This window comes from Rhinolophus hipposideros (assembly GCF_964194185.1).
Source record: "Rhinolophus hipposideros genome assembly, chromosome: 14".
Classification (NCBI taxonomy): domain Eukaryota; kingdom Metazoa; phylum Chordata; class Mammalia; order Chiroptera; family Rhinolophidae; genus Rhinolophus; species Rhinolophus hipposideros.
In genome coordinates this window covers 60,515,947-60,533,295 of record NC_138060.1, presented here as the reverse complement: position 1 = coordinate 60,533,295, position 17,349 = coordinate 60,515,947, and the positions used below count along the sequence as shown (strand labels likewise).

The window sequence follows — 17,349 nt, the reverse complement described above, 5'->3', positions numbered from 1 at the left end:
AAGGTCTCATTCTATAAAGATATATCATTTCCAAATCACACTGAAAAGAACTTGAATAATTTACCAATTTTGTTTTCTACAATGTGCCTTACAGACACCTCACTAAAAACAGGCAGCTGACACAACAGAGTGACATTGACAGAATGTAATATTGTAGTAACAGTACTGAGATTGATTGTTACAAACTCTTTGAGTATTAAATGGTTACATCCTAATTATTTATATAGAACATTGGTCCAATAACAAAAACAGAGAACAGCAGCTGGAAATTTATCTCATCCAATGTTCAGAGATAAAAGGGTTAACCATTCTTTCCATCATTTTCTGAAGATATTCCCCGTTTCATATTGAAATCTGACAGCAATTAAATTCCGGCATTTTTCCAAGCTACTGCATGAAGAGGATTCTGAAGGCCATCACCTTCAGCACACTGCCACACGAGGACTCTGCTGTTCACCAATTCTGGCACACTTCCAAAATATACCCAATAATCCAGTGTTATTTCTGTCCAGGAGGCTGGGTGCCAAGGATTGGATATAAGCACAGGTACATATAAGCAGCAAGATTACAGTCAACAGACTCTGAAAATTGAAAATGGCAGCCACAGTGAGGCCTGCGAAGCCTCAGCCACATCACCCTTCCCGGGTGGCTTCTAATTTAGACTTCTCCTGTGCTTTTTTCTGCCTACCTCTTATTAACTGCAGTTTTATTGCAATATACTTGTAGTACTAAATCTTAAAATATGTAAAATACCATTACATTAGTGGTCTGTAGCTATAAAATAGAGGATTTTAACCATTGAGATTCCTACTTTAGGAAATATGAATATGCATGAATTCTTGCTCTTTCCTTAAAGCATTGGTGTCAAGACAGCTTTTCATCTCATTGACTAACAAATTCTTGAAAGAGGAGGCAGTGGTTATTGCTTCCTAGGAAAGTAAGACCTTTTGGACGAGTGCATCAAGTTCTGATTCAGCTCTAAAGGTATTACCACTGGTTTCATAGTATGTGGGTTTTTTTGTTTTTTCTTTTTTCTCTCTCCCATCTTTCCTGTCTGGTGACTTTGTGGTTTAGTTAAACCCAGCCACTGAAACACAGCCACGATTCTACTACTATTAGGAATTGTTTAGAATTGGTGATGATTTAAATAGCTCTAAAGCTGGAATCTCTTACTTCACTCCTACAGCATCCTGGCAGATAAAGTGAATGACTGAAGCTGGCTGGAGAGAGAGAATGCTGCATACACTGTCTGAGCGGGTGTCACAGAAGGCAGTTCCTTCTCAGCTCCAGTATGTTACTGCTGAGTGGGAATGCATGCTAGCTGGCCGATCTTGTTTTGAAAGAAACTGTCAGTCTGTGTTTTCATGCAAAAATTTCTGATTTTTGAGATGTTGACACTGTTTTTCCAACACCCTCTGTAGTCCACTGAGGGCCCTGCTTGGCCTGGGATTGCTACTTTATGATCTCTACACACGTGCTTCTCTGGTAGGTTCAGGGAGTACTCACTCTGGGGAGGGAACTTCGGGCTGGGTGGGACTTGGAAGACTGGTTCTGATTTTAACTTTACCACTCGTTAGCTGGCTGCCTTTGGGCAAGAGGAAAACTCTGGATCTCACCTTACTACTTGTAAAATATGAGAGTAAACTGGATAATTTAAGGTGACCCCTTTCTCTTTATTATTGTATATTTTTATGCATGTGGTTTTTAAACGTATTGGAGTGACATTGGTTAATAAGACTATATAAGTTTCAAGGGTACAATTCTATATTATATCATCTGTGCATTGCATTGTGTGTTCACTACTCAAAGTTAAGTTTCCTCTCCGTATTTTGAGCCCTTTTACCCTCTTCACCTCCCTCTACTCCCCTTCCCCTCTGATAACCACCATACTGTGTCTGAATTTTTGTTTTGGTTTGTTACTTTCTGTTTTATATCCCACATATGAGTGAAATCACATGGTTCTTGTCCTTTTCCATCTGACTTATTTTGCTTAGATATTTTTATGCATGTATTTCACTTGAGCTGTGAAACAATGACCATTCATGACTCAAGGACATTAGGAAGTTAGCTGGACCAGTCTAAGAGCTTTAGTCACGGAGGAGACCGCTTTGTTTTCTCCAAGTGCGGCTTCATGTCTGCATTCTTGTTCACTTTCCTGAACTCTCACCTTGCTTGCTGCCTCCAGTCAGTGTCTGGCAGATGTGCACATGTTAATTGGTGATGCAGTTTTATATTTCTGTTTCTTCAAGTACAGGTACATTGCTTTGAATGCGACGAAAGCTGTGTTGATTGGTGCGTTGATAGGTGGGGTTTGGGGGCCTAGTTGTGATGAGTGGAAGTAGTAAAGCTGACAATGGACAGTATTAGTAATGGAGAATATATTATCATTTTTAGAATTTGATTGGTTTCATTGTTTTTATTTTAAGCCAATCAATCAAGGGCAGTTGTGTATGGGTGTAATGATATATTTAGTGTTTTTTGCTTAAAATCGACTAAGATTGTAGGATGACTTGTATGAATCAGTCATAGCAAAACTGAAATCTGAAAAACTTACGTTTTGGAATTTCCTCTGCAGAGAGATAAGAAAAGATTTGTTGTTACCTTCTCCTTTGACTTCAGACTGCTTTTTATCAAGAAGGTGGTTTTATAGGAAGTTTAAGATATTTTTAGAAAAATATTAAAGACAAATTTTTAATGTACTTCAAGAATGCGTGTCAGTGGTGCTTTACATACTTAGATCAGCTGTAGCATTTTTGTAAAAATATGTCCATTTTCTTTGTCATTGTCTTTGGAATAAAGTATCTTGGTATAAGATGATTTGGTCAGAAACTTATGAGGACCAGTTTAAATTTCTGCTTTGTGTGGATTGACAGAGTTTTCACAGAAATCTTAGTATATGATTGGGATGTAATATGAGCATTCATGATTTAGTCTTTCATGGGAATGGCTAACTATTTACAAGTAATTCAATCCTCTGTGAGTCCACATAGCAAACTTAATCCTAAATCTTTAAGTAGAAATCTAATCTGATAGAGTACTAGACAGGTAGGTTTTATGTTTACACAGTAACTGAAGCAATTTTGGCCCAAACACTTGAATTTAATATTATGTATGATCCAATATATTAACTAACTGTCATTGTGCAGTTTTTTTGTAAATAGCATATAAGTACTCAGAAAATCTATAAAAGGCTTTTCTCTTTAGTAGTACAGACTTTGCTGTTTAGTTCTGATGACAATAATTTAGGAGCCCCTAGATCAGCATACTAGCTTTTTAAAAAAAGTGTGAGTGAGTATATATATGCCTAAAAATTTAGTACTTTTTAAAATGTAGTGTGTGGCACTTAGTATTAGATCAAGACATACCTAAACAGTTTTTATAGGTCAAAAATGGTCAAATGTCAATAATTTTATATGGTACCACCTAATAAATATTTAATACATTTTGTTGATTTGAACAGTCAAACCACAGTCAGAATGGTAGGCTTAAAAAAAGACTTCGTAGATAATTCTCGTTTTACAGATCAAGTGAGGAGACTTTCCCAAGCTCTTATATCCAGCTATGACCAGGTAAAGAAAGGCCAGATGATCAGCCAATGATGAACTGTTTTAAATCTGACTTGAGTTACTGTTAAAAGCTTGGGTGTTTTTTTTTTTCTCTTCTTTTGTAGAAATAAAGGCATAATCAGAAGCTACGTATTTGACCTCTGGCTTATGCCCATAGTACCCTTTATAGAAATAATCACAAATACCATTTTCACATGAGATACTTACATAGTTTATAATACCTTAAATGTATTCCTTAGAAAATTAGGAGGGTAATAGAGTAACAAATGAAGTCTCACGTAATTTATTAGTTTATACAAAGTTTCTAATAATTTTAGCTATATGTGATGGAAACAAGTCAGAATGTGAGATGGATGTGTTTTGGGATGGATGCCTGTGAAATTTTCACATTTTTATAGACATGGAAGGTCCTTCATATTCATATGAAAACTATCTTGCTGTGTTTTTGTGGTCTTAAAACCAAAGAAACCTGGTTCTTCTACCAACTGGTGTAATTTTTAGAAAGTCTCTTTGTTCATCAGTCTCTTTATTTGTAAAATGAGGATGTTAGGTCTGTGAGATCGCTGTATTAGATGAGCAGATAATGTTCTCTGCTGTCACGTGCCCAGCAGTTCCGTGGCTTCACACCATTAAGGTTTATTTCTTGGCTTCATGTGATGATTGAAGACTTCCAGCTCCTCACATCTGGTGTCTTGGAGTCTTCCATGGGATCTTTTTTATTTATTTTGTCAAGAGCCAAGAGCACGAGCAAGGAGTTGCTTAGTAAATGTTCTGTGGTAAAGCGTATTACTTCATCTTGCATTCCTTTGACAAAACCCGGTTACATGGTCTCCCGTTTTAACTGCCAGAGGGAGGACATGTTGTCTTCCAGACTTCCCAGGAAGCAGCAGAGGGATTGGTGAGCAGTGAGCACATCTCTCCACACTCCCATTCACCACCAAAATCTTTCTGCTGTTGCGTGTTACGTTTTGTACCTTTGCGTACTCAGAATTTACTTCAGAATTTCCTGGAAGAAATTTAGTTTGGAGGTCTTTGTAACTTTAGTTTGTAAATTCTTAGGCTCCTTGCTGTATGTAGGAGTTTTCCCCCTCAAGATGGTTGTATCATGTTGTTGTTATTTTTTGTAATTTCATTTGTGGTTTACACTTCTTTGATCTCATTATGCCTTGCTTATTTTTGAAGGATTAAAAAGGCATTTATGGCAAAACTCTCCCAGTGCTTGTACAAGAAACACAGTAGCGCACAGCCAGCGTCAGAGCGCCCAAGTCGGTGTCCACCCCTGTCGTCTGTCGGCCCACTCACAGGAGGGAGAGCAGACAAACCGTACACTGTCGTTTAAAGGTCAGCACATGCAGACTTGCAGACCAATGGAGAAGCACATTCCAGGGAGGAGGCAAAGTTCTTTTCGCCTTCTGCCCACTTAGGAGTAAACTTGGAGAGTCAGCAAAAGCCTTTCAGCTTTGATTTCAGCTGCTGTTTTAGAGTTAGCTCCCCCACCTTCTTTCTGTGGTACATTATATATACCTTTTTGTACCTAAGTACAAAGCCGAATTCCTCATTCCTCACGGATCCAGCCTATGTTAGTATAGCTGATGACTCTGATGAGAGTGTGCTAAGCCTAAATATGAGATGCCTTCTTTCTTAAAATATACTGTTAGCTCAAAAAGAATGCCACAGTTCAGTTTGCATTGTATTTGAATCACACTTTCCTTGTGTAGTTCCCCTCCAGTAACACCCCCTGACCCCCAATTTTTAATTTCCTTTTTTGTCTTATTGGCAGAAAAATGCATGCCATCTGTACCACATATCTTAGGAAATTCAGCTTTTAAAAATCATACTGTTTGTGGAAAGGTTCATTTTGGACAGAGTTGTTTCTAGAGCTAAGGCGTTACCGTCATCTTGGGATGTTTCATTCCTCTTATAGGTTAATTTTACTATTACTCGGGTGCTGTGGCTTTCCTAGGATGTTGGGTTCATTTGTCATTTTTCTGGAATCTGTGCTGAAATTCAGTTCATTTTCAGAAAGGGTGTCTGGAAAATGAACTTTTTGGACTTATTACATGTTTGAATGGGATCCCACTTTGGTCCTCACTTGATAAATGGGTTGTGTATAAAACGTTAGGTTCAAAATGTGTTTTAAAAGGCACCAACCACTCCATTGCTTTCTAGCATTCATTGTCGCTATTAGAAATCAGAAGACAGTCTATTTCTCATAGCTTGGTATAAGCATTGCTTGGGGACTTTTCTGTTTGTTTTTCTCTTTCCCCCCTCCCATCCCTGTCTCTCTGCTCCCTCCATCATCCTTGTGTCCCCCATCCTCCCTTTTTGCTGTGATATGTCATATGTACCTTTTTGTATATAAAGTATATATGCAACATTTAAAAAATAGTAAAGAGGTAAATATCCATGAGTCTACCACTCAGCTTACAAATTTGGACTTTTTGAAGCCCCTTGTTTGTCCCTTGCCTATTGACTTTTTGACTTCCAGAGTGTATCACTATCCTGGATTTTTTGCCTTTCCTTGTGTTTAATAGTTTGAATACAAATGTATGATTCCTTTAACACTATGTTACTGAAATTCATCCATGTTGATATGTATATCTGTAGTTAATTTATTTTCAGTGCTGTATTGATTTCATTACATTAATATGAAATTTAATTATTCTTTATTGATGTACATTTCATTTGGTTTTAGATTCTTGTTATTATGAATAATACTGCTCTGACATTCTTGTACGTGGATGCAAGAATTTATCTAAGGTATCTAGAAATGGAAAGCTGGGTCTAAGGATATGTAAGACTGGGTCTTATATTAATTTTTGCTACAAAAGACGCATTAGAGCTGATGGTCCGGCTAGGTCTTATTTTCGGGGAAACACGGAAACATGGTACCTCTCAATTGTGGGTGTTGTTCAGAATCAACCCTGAATCATTCTGCTCCAGTGGCTTTGTACTTTTAATGTAGATCTTTACTTCTATTTCAGGTACAATGTTAAAAGCTATGTTAATAATTACTTGAAAGATTCCTTTGACTTTTCACTTTGCTTGTTCAGTTTTCACTTAATAGTATTTTTACTTCTAGGCTTTTTTCCCTTCTCTATTTGAAAGCCTCTGTAAGGTACTTTTTAAAGGTAAAGCATTTATCACTACTAAGGCCATTCTGCAAAATGCCTCCTAAGTACTTGTGTAGAGTTTATGCCTTCCCATTTCCTTCTCAGAGGGGCTGAGCTACTGTACCCCAGGGCTGATTCTGTCCTGGGACCAACAGTGGAAGGTCCTTCCAGCTGGGCAGACGTCAACCCCAGCAGGAGAAGGCTGGTGTCATGATACAGAACAGAGCACAGCTAGCAGTGCGCATATGCGCTGAATGAGAGCCTGCGAGGTATCCCTTTATTACACTAGATGCCAGGATAAAAGGTGAGAACGAGGCTGTCCTTGCCATCTGGGAACTCAGACGCCAAGGGGGGCTCTGGAAGAGACACACGTTGTAAATAAATAATTCTAGAATTATCAGCACAAATCTCTGTCTCCACTTAGTTCTGTCTTCCATTTTCCTTCGCTTTCACTGACATCTTATACAATAAAATATGGTATATACTATGTGGCTCTGGACTTCAGAGAGAAACTCACTTTATTTACAGGACAGGTTTTCCTTAAAATAGTTCTCAAAACCTAAGAGTTGATCAAATGTGAATATTCCTCCATTCATCCAATTTCTCCAGCAGTAAGTGATCTTAAAATGACATAATTTATTACTCCTGGACAGAGATGTGAACTGATATTATACTTAACATTTGAATAATTATAAAAATTTTAATATTTATACAGTGATGTTAACATTGATGCTGATCGGTGATCTCTTGAATAAAAACCTGTTTGTTTCTGCCGCATTGCATCATGTTGTGCTTTTCTGAAAGCAGAGAGCTATTTTTATTGCTCTGCCTAATAATGAGAAGATGACCAACATGGATAGCTGGCTTATATGGTTGCTCTGTTGGCTTTCTTTCCATGATAGCTTTGGCACACGCTATGTTTGGAAAGTAGAAGAAATGAGGTGAATATTCTTAATTAGTAATGACCTTTCAGACTTGAATCTGTTTATTCTTTTTCCAGTTCTGATGAATTTTTGTAGTTTTGGCATCTCTGATTCATTTCAAATTAGACACTTTTTTAAATTAACTTTTGTCATACCATTTTAGAACTGTTCAGCTCTAGTCCCTTTGTTTTGTTGGCTTTTGTCGTTTTTGCCCATCGTCTGTGTAAAGCAATTCACTAAGAGAAGATAATATACATCGTTTCGACATGGCCCTTGACCTTTGAGACCTAGTAGTTTACAGGAGCTGCTGGTATATACAACTGATTACAGCATAGAACAGACTGTACTATTACAATAAAAGTATAGATGATGTGTTCTGAATGTCGCTGGGAGAACAGATTCTGAAAAGGAATCACAGAAAAAGAGATAGGATGTGGGCCTTGATTTCAAGACTGACAAACAAGGAGGGAGTGAAGAGAATTTGAAGTGTGGAGAGCAGTATCAGCAAGGTGGGGGGGAGGAAGAAACTTTACCCTCAAGGTTCTTTGGGCTGGTCCAATTATCAAATAGACACGAGACAGATTAACAAGAGTAAGTGACCAAATGTAATTACGTACACATGTGTGGCAATCCCGCATACATGAGAGCATGAGAAAGTCAGAGACCCCACATGCAGGAGAGGTTCAGAGACAGAAGGAGAATGGGTGTATAAGGCATTCTGAGCTAGGGACCAGTAATGCGCCTTGAGGCTTCAGAAGGTCATTGCAGGGAGAGCACACGCTCAGTGATTAGTGCTTTACCTGCCATACAGGTAGGTCAAAAGTCATTTTTGATTTTAACTCTTGTCATGGGCCGGCCTCCTAATTTAAATTCTTCTAGATAGTTAAAGGAGGGGGAGCAGAGTTCTTGAGCCTGCAGGGTTTCAGGTGCCTTTAGCTCAGAATAATCCGCATACCACCGAGGCACGTCTTGGGGTGGCTTGTTCTGAACCCCTACAAAGGGTATATGTACAGTGATAATAATGTCAATGGAATGCTTGTAAATGGCAGCTGGTCCCAGGGGACTAAAATAGAGGGCGACCCTACATGGAGACCTGCTGATGGTTGTGGTAGGTGGCAGGACTGTGTCTTCTCGGATTGTGTGGCCTTGATATCACACTATGGAAGTTTTTTGTTTTTGATTTTTAAAATAGGCATTGGGGTCCTTTTAAATCAACTGGGGTGTTTTCTTGGTGTTAGGACTCTTCCCAACTGCCTTCATCCTTTAGGGAGAAAAGGTAGGGCAGAAAAAAAAAATCAGTTTTGAAGTATAGTGATGTCGTGTCAGATAAAAGCAGAAACTAAAATTCTAAGATTCTGCCAATTTTGCCACACCCTGCTTCTGTTTCTCGTGTTCTCTGACTCTCCTCTTAGCCTGGTCCTCAGTCCCAGCTTCTTTTATGAGTGACTTGTTTATTCTGTTTCCCTTTTTGTCATCTGTTAAAGTGAGGGAATTGGATCCTAGATTATTGGAACTGGTGTTTTTAAACAAGCCTTTGGAGATCTGAAGAGGTTAGAAATAATTTTTGGATTGTTGTAAGCAGACTCTGAAATTTTGTTTTAATTAGACTGAGGAAGAATACCTGGGACGAATAGTAAAGTTTTTTAAAAATATTTTCTCTTTAATAATTAAAAATTATACACCTGAAACTAATAATAAAAGAAAAAAGATTTTCTCTTTTTCAAAATTTGGGGGCATCAGGCATTGTGAAATATCATCTTAAAATTCACTCCCTCCTTTTTAATTGAGATAACATTGAAGATTCCCTCTTCAGGATGGTTGTAGCAGAAATGTAAGTGCTGTGTCATTGTCGTCTCTTGTTTTGGCCCAGATAACCAGACTTCGGCAGACATGCTGTCTGTATCACATGGCTAACAGTGGGAGGTATCTAGTGTAGATTCTTCTTCTTGGAGAAACAGATTTAAATTCTCTTCAACAGAAATGGGGCAGGCAGGTGCCTGTTTAGACGTCCAAAATGCATTCGGTGAGGACTGAACAAAAGCTGCCGGGATAGTTCCTGTAAGTAAGCAAGCTAGGCTTTCAGCCTCGTGCTGCCAGGTTTTATGTATGTGAGTATGTCTGTGTCTGTGTATGCAGTGGTTTCTATACGTGGAGGACAGGTCTCTCAAACATAGCAGTGGGCAAAGGAACTCTGTTTTGGGGACCACCTGGAAGTAGAATGTATCAGCTGGGTAATGGCCTCAGCTATTCTAGTAATTAAGGGCTCTCGCCTGTTGCTAATCCTGACGAACAGGACAAATGGTTGGGAAGGAGCCCGGGAGCCTGGAAATTCCATCAGTTCCTAATAGTACAGCTGTTGTCCTTGAAGTGTGTAGGGAGGCACCTGGGGGTAGAAAATTAAATCATTCTCCAGGGAGTTTGGAGTTTATTGCTCAGGATGGTCAAGATGTTGCTGAATTGTCTGTTGCCATTTGCGTCTGGTTCTGGGAGGTGCAGGAGAAATTCCGATCAGCCTAGGGGATCATATGTGCCTGTGAGCTGTGTGAGATGGTAGCTGATTCCCCTAGAGGTTCTTAATAAAGATTTGGTTTTTACTTTGAATGAAATACTGTTTTGTATAAATCAAGGTTTTCTAGTTAAATAAATTTAAAACAGAATACAACCACCAAATAAGGTTCAGCTTGATGTGCAATAGATCTCCGAAAGAAATTCATTAAAACAAATTTGAGGAATAAAGTCCCTATTTAGTAGCTGAAAGCTTACTAGGCAAACTGAAAAAGTCTCATGTTAAATATGAAATCTTTATGATGCAGGCTATACCTCTAACCGTGTCAGATTATAAATGGTCTATAAATGGACTGGCTGGGACGCTGGGGTTTTTCCAAGCCTCAGAAACAAGTGCTGCATTTTGGCCCCAGCACTTGCACTTGCTATCCTGGGATAGCAGCTTGGTAACAGATTCTGTCCTTGAAATCAGTCATGCAAAAAGAGGTGAAGAAAGTATTAACCCACATATCTTTACAGTTCTGTGTCTTGTCCATAACTCACCCCCCGCCCCCCCAAAAAACACGCACACACAACAACAAAACAACAGGATGGAATATCAATCACAGAAGATATAAGTGAGCATTATGAGCTGTTTCCTACCTTTAAAGAGTTATTATTAACCATTTATTTATTAAATTGGTTATTTGGAACTCAGAATGCATTTTCCTTAGATACAATGTTATAAAATGATCATTTTGTTTCTAAACTAGTTGAGGTTATTGAGAAGAAAGTTTCTGCCTTTCTTTTAAAATTGTTGGGAGGCAGTATTTTGAAAGATGTCAAGCTTGTCCTTGAAGTTGTGACCTCCCTTTCTTTGCCCTGCTAGGGCTGCTGGGCCCACAAACCCTCTCCCGACTTAGGGACCTTATTCAGATAGACTTTGTTCCTTGAGATATTCCATGTTGCTAAATTCTTTTTCTCCTTTTTCACACTAAAAACAAAAACGCAGACTCTTTCGATGGACTTTATCTGTCAGATTAGGAGGAAAGCTACTTGATAAGAAATAAATTCACAGATTAGGAGGAAAGCTACTTGATAAGAAATAAATTCACACTAAGGTGGTCTTTCTAGGGGGTATATATGTAACCCTTACCCCCTTTTAAACTGTGAAATAGGATTCTATACTTTTTTTTTTAAAAAAAGATTTTATTGGGGAAGGGGAACAGGGCTTTATTGGGGAACAGTGTGTACCTCCAGGACTTTTTTCCAAGTCAAGTTGTTGTCCTTTCAATCTTAGTTGTGGAGGGTACCATTCAGCTTCAAGTTGTTGTCCTTTCAGTCTTAGTTGTGGAGGGCGCAGCTCAGCTCCAGGTCCAGTTGCCGTTTCTAGTTGCAGAGGGCACAGCCCACCATCCCTTGCGGGAGTTGAACCGGCAGCCTTGTGGTTGAGAGCCCACTGGCCCATGTGGGAATCGAACCGGCAGCCTTCGGAGTTAGGAGCACGGAGCTCTAACCGCCTGAGCCACCGGGCTGGCCCGGATTCTATACTCTTTAAAAGAGAATGCTATCGCAAGTGAATCTTGGTAGAAGTGGCTAATGTGACAGAGTAAAATAAAAATATTACAGTGGTTATGAACAGTGACTGAGTATGTTGGTGGGAATTAGGCTTCTATTCTTCCTTTTCATGAGTGTTTTCTTCCACTTTAGCTCCAAAGCAGCAGCTTGGCGGTGGGACTAGGTAGATAGGGGCCACAGAGACCGCAACCAGGCCATTTGCAAACCAGATTGCTCATTTCTCATCAGACAGAATGAGCACAGATCCCAAGTGAGTGACTATAGATAAGACCGACCTAAAAATTTCAAGAGGACTTCTGGGAGCTTAAAAAGTTGCCCGAACGTCTGTGTATTTAAATTAGTTATGAACACTACTTAATCTCTATAGAACTAGAAAATATTTTTAGTTCAGGAATTAGTTCCAGTGTTTGTGATCCCAAGTAAACCATACAGCAGAGGAACTGCTTGTGACCTCATCATATATTCGTATTTACTCTGTATGAGTACGTAGCTGTTAATAGTGAGAGGGAAGTCAGGAGACCACAGTTCTGTTCTGTGCTTCGTCATCACGTCGTGTCATCCCCACTTGCTCTGGTTTACCTGTCTTCAAACCCTTCTTACCAGACAGTGTCACTTCAGGCATGTAGTCAGAATGAAGGATCAGCTGTCAAGTGCTGCGCGTGGAAACCGTGTGTCCTCTTGGTGCCGGGTTGGCTAATTGGGGCTCATTTTCTGGCAGTGCTGTCAGGTCTCCTTTGATGGTAGCCAGAACTGGGCGGGGTTTCTTCAACTCTAGTCACATTCGCTCCAATGGGGCACAGTGGACTGACGAGTTTGTTTTCAGTCTCTCCCTTTGCCAAAAAACTTTTAATAAACCTGAACCCACTTGTCATTGAGGGTACTTGGTATATAAAATAATTCACTAATGTGAACTCACATTCACATTGAGGATCTGTATGAAGTTTGTCTATTTCTAACTGAAGTGATGAAACTGATTTGTAAGTAGCTTACAGAATATTCAAGCTCAAGAATCATTTAACATACCATTCTCCTTTTACAGATTAGGGAACTCAGCCCCGGAAGGTGACTCACCCAAAGCCACAGGGAGGGTTAAACTAGTGCCTCCCCAAAGCATGGGAACTTCTACACCCACCTTTCTTTTCTTGCCTCTTAGTAACAAATCCATTGAAAGTCAACTTCCTTATCTGCGGGAATAAAAGACAAATAGTATAAATAGCGAGAGATAGTTTTTGAAAGTAGATACTTTTCATTCACAGGGATTCATTTGGGGATCTTCCTGAATATCCAGATTTGAGCGTAACACTGTCATGTCCTTTTGTCCATAAACTACATAACTAAACGTTTTAAGACAAATGAAGTGACTTTAAATGCGTCTGTAAGTGTAGGAATAAATTTATGAATTTATTAAAATCAATTCTGGAATACTTGCAGAACCCGTTCGACAAATCTGTAGAGCACTTAAGGAATTTATTAAAGATATTTCAGAATAGACTATATAATTGGGTAATCTCTTTAATTTATTGAAAACCGGGGTGTGCTCGCTTCGGCAGCACATATACTAAAATTGGAAAACCGGGGCCTTCTGGCTAGAAGCCCATGCTTTCACTTCCAGTCAACACTAGCATTGCCTTACAGTGTCATTTTCCATAAGGAGAGTGTGTGTGTGTATGTGTGCGTGTGTGTGCGCGCGCGCGAGCGAGAGTGTGTGTTTAAATCATACTTCTATTTATATGTGGTGACAAGACAAGAATAGCTAAATTGTGTTGAGATGCAGATGCTGGCTGCTTGGCTGGATGCACACAGAGCCGAGTAACCTTCCCGTATTCCTACTAATCGTCTATCAATTTTACCTTCTTCGGCTGAATGGAAGCTGCTGGTCATATTCTGTGAAGCACACGGCAGCTCAGGAAGTGGTTTGGGAGGCGGGAGGGGGGATTACAGTGGATAAAAAGCTGCCCTTTCAGAATCTGTGCTCAGATAAATGAGGTTTAAATGTATTGCTGGTTTTTCTGTATTTTTACCTGTGTCCTAAATTAGAAAAAGTTTGAGTAGATTGCATGAAATATAAGTGCCATAATTATATACTGCCAGGAAAAATAAATCTATTGGGCTTTTATTGTATATTGTTAAGGATGGTACAGATATCCTTTTAAAGGCTTTTTGATTATAAAACTGCTTAATTATAAGCAGCCTTTATTGCTTTTGGTTCATAACAGCTTTCAAAGGCTAACGTAATAATAGTTATCGTAAGTAGGAAAGGGAAAACAATTACTTTTTGTGGAACCATTTGACATTAGAATTTTTCAGGCTTTAAAAATGTTCTTGGGCTGGCCCAGTGGCTCAGGCGGTTGGAGCTCCATGCTCCTAACTCCGAAGGCTGCCGGTTCGATTCCCACATGGGCCAGTGGGCTCTCAACCACAAGGTTGCCAGTTCAATTCCTGGACTCCGGCAAGGGATGGTGGGCTGCGCCCCCTGCAACTAAGATTGAACATGGCACCTTGAGCTGAGCTGCCTCCTGGATGGCTCAGTTGGTTGGAGCGTGGGCTTTCTAACCACAAGGTTGCCATTTTGATTCCTCGACTCCCACAAGGGATGGTGGGCTGTGCCCCCTGCAACTGGTAACAGCAACTGGACCTGGAGCTGAGCTGCGCCCTCCACAACTAAGACTGAAAGGACAACAACTTGACTTGGAAAAAAAAAAAAAGTCCTGGAAGTACACACTGTTCCCCAATAAAGTCCTGTTCCCCTTCCCCAATAAAAATCTAAAAGATAAATAAAAATGAAAACATTTCTAAAAAAAAAATAAAAATGTTCTTTAGTGAGTCCTTTTTTTCAGCATTTTCCCTGGCAGGGTCTGGAGTGACAGTAATACTTTATATGTAAAGTAGCCTGGACGGTGCATAGAACAAGACTTCCCACCCATATTCCTGTGTTGTCAATGGGTTATAAGCATGCCGCTCAGTACTGATGACTGCGATGGGAGTTTTTAAATAACCATTCAGATTTTTGTAACAGTTGAAATGATGCTTGAACTCCTATTTGTATGGTTCCCTCAGGAGAGCCCCTGCGCTCACTCAGAATTCAGTCATGGTTATTTAGGTTTGCAAGATGGCATTTGCTGCTGGACAACAGGTCTGTCATGCTACAGGATTTCTGCTCCCCGCCCCCCTCACACCTCACATCAGATTTACCCCCTTTGGCAGCAGAGTCACCAGTTTTTGTCCCCAGCCTGACATTGGTAAAACTGTAATTCTTGGTAACCAATCTGGATGCAGGGTGGGATGAAGATGGAGCAGTTCTGGACAGGGCCATGTTTAAAGTGATAAATGAATAATTCAAAACAAGATATTACAGCCATTAAGTTTGTGTTTTGATGGTCATGTGATAGCTGCTCTGACAAGAAGGTATAAAGACTCGAGCATCAAAGAGTTCATGCTCAAAAACGTGAGATTTAAGTCATCCTTTGTTTTATTTACAGAGAAGCTCTCATATGAAAGTTGTACTGTGGATCTGTACTGCACATTAAATAAAGAATGTTATCAAAATGGTCAATTCAATTAAAATCAAAGCCGCTCTAGTCCTTTTGGTTTCAACTTTACATGTGACACAGTGGGATTAGAATACTGTCCTGCTCTTTGAAACTGAAGTGCATTTGCTGTCCAGAGCAAAACTTGAATAGTTTATAAACTTAAAAAGAGAATTAGAAATTAGTGTAGGAATTTCTTCATACACCACTGAAAGATAATTATTGACTTTTAAAAATGGCTTTACTTAATTGACATTTTAAAGACAGAAGTGAATTTAGTCAAATTACTGGGACTACAATGACAAAGTTTATGGCTTCAAAGCAGAAATTCAGCTTCGAAAAAGTCAAGTTGGGACTGGTCCGGTGGCTCATCCAGGTGGTTGGAGCCTCGTGCTCCTAATGCCAAGGTCGTCCGTTCGATTCCCACATGGGCCAGTGAGCTGCGCCCTCTACAGCTAAGATTGTGAACAACGGCTCTCACTGGATCTGGGCTGCCGTGGGCTGCCAGGAGTGGCCGGCAGCCATTGTGAGCGGCCCACCGATGACCGGTGACCGACTGCCTCGGCCCCGGGGGAGCTCAAGGCTCATAATACCAGCCTGGGCCAGGGAGCTGTGTCCTACACAACTAGACTGAGAAACAGCGGCTTGAACTGAGTGTGTGGGGGGAGGCGAAAGAAGGGGGAGAGAGAGAAAAAAAGAAAAAGTCAAGTTAGAAATGAATCACTGGGGATACTTAGCCCTTCTTTCTAATTTAGAAATCAAATTTTATTAAAATTAGTAGTGTAACATCTGTGTGTGCTTGAAGCAAGCTTCATTGTTTTGAAATATTAGATAAGAAAAATATGATTTAGGAACTCGTTAGCATAATCATGCAAAATTTAAACATCACATTTAGGAATAGGAATCAGAGAAAAAGCTCTTTCTACTGTCCTTTTAGCATTTGAAAATATCATTTAAAAATCCTAATCAGGAATTATGGTAGGCATTTAAAATAGGAAACCTGATATAAAAAAGTTAGACACATGGAAAGTTATTAAAATTTTTGAAAGGATTTTATTTAGAAGCCTATGCAAATTCAATATTTACTATCTTTCCAAATCTTGGCATTTTATTTTAACTTTTGATTATATAATATAAAGAATATGCAGTGAATGTTTTCACCAAGCTTTATATAGAGACGAAACACCCCCCAGCATTACCTGCGCTGGACAAATGTTATTTGTTTTCTGAACACTTGCCTAGAAGTAGGTCTTGCTCTTGGGCCTATCTCCTCTGTACTTTGTTTTGTGTAGTAGAACCGAACTTACAATCTGTGCTCATCTGGTTTACTATCATCTCGCTCTAAGGCTCTATGCTGCTACTCTAATATACTTTCCATAACATTGAAATATACCGCAGAGCCTTTTAGATGTGGGATTTGGGAACTGGGAATGGGATGGTTCTGGTTTCTCAAGGTTCTACATGTATTCGCTTTGTGTATATTTTGTAACTGGTAGTTTCACAGCCTGGTCCTATGGGGGAAATTAAGAAGAAATAATGATTGAAAAAGGGCTGTGACTTTCATGTTTGTAGCACAGGATAGAAAAAGGGAGAGAAAGAGAGTGTGTGGGACAAAGATGAAGAAAGAAACGCTCTATTCCTTGTTTATTTTGTTTCTTAGTAAATTTGGTGGAGAGAGGTGAACAGTGGAGGAGAGTTTGAATGGAGAGCCTGACAATTAAGTGGCCTTCATCATAGTAAATTTTGTTTTTTTAAAAATTTGGGTAGGGGGAAGCCTATGTGTATTAGTTGAGATTCTTTGGTTGCAAGCAACAGAAACAGATGGACTAAATTAGGCAAGAGAAAGATTGCAAGGTCGCTCACTTGTACTGGAGAAAGAAGACAACCAGGGCAATCCAACAGTTTCCACTCATGGGCCTTCCTTCCAGGATTTAGTCATGAAATGGTCCTTTCCCAAACATTCTCTTCCTGTCTTCTGATTGGCCAAACTCCAGTCACATCTAAGCCTATGGTGGTGGGAATTGGTGTGAATGAGGGAGGATAAGGAAGAACAGATTTTGGGGCAGAGAGAAACAGTAGCCATTACACCATGCAAAGGAAGATTGCTTTTGATTTACATTTACCTCTTCATGCCCATATGTGTGTTTATCCTTATGAG

General features: G+C 39.6%; 1 protein-coding gene and 1 pseudogene across 31 annotated transcripts in view; one reads left to right on the top strand and one right to left on the bottom strand.

Annotated features, from left to right (window-relative positions):
• The window catches only part of MAP4 (microtubule associated protein 4), a 149,245-nt gene that overhangs the window by 33,285 nt on the left and 98,611 nt on the right, over window positions 1-17,349 (top strand). For 6 of the 30 annotated variants that reach the window (XM_081072514.1, XM_081072508.1, XM_081072505.1 and 3 more), the window contains exon 1: window positions 9,489-9,660. The exons of 23 other annotated variants lie outside the window; for them this stretch is intronic. The gene's annotated coding sequence lies outside the window, so the exon portion shown is untranslated. Of the gene's footprint in view, window positions 1-9,478; window positions 9,661-17,349 lie in introns of those variants that run through there. One more of the 30 variants, XM_081072532.1, reaches the window with a different exon arrangement.
• LOC308507649 (protein kish-A-like) lies at window positions 388-13,545 on the bottom strand (annotated as a pseudogene). The gene is made up of 2 exons: window positions 13,515-13,545; window positions 388-613 (listed from the first exon to the last, which is right to left on the bottom strand). The product of its transcript is annotated as a protein kish-A-like (transcript).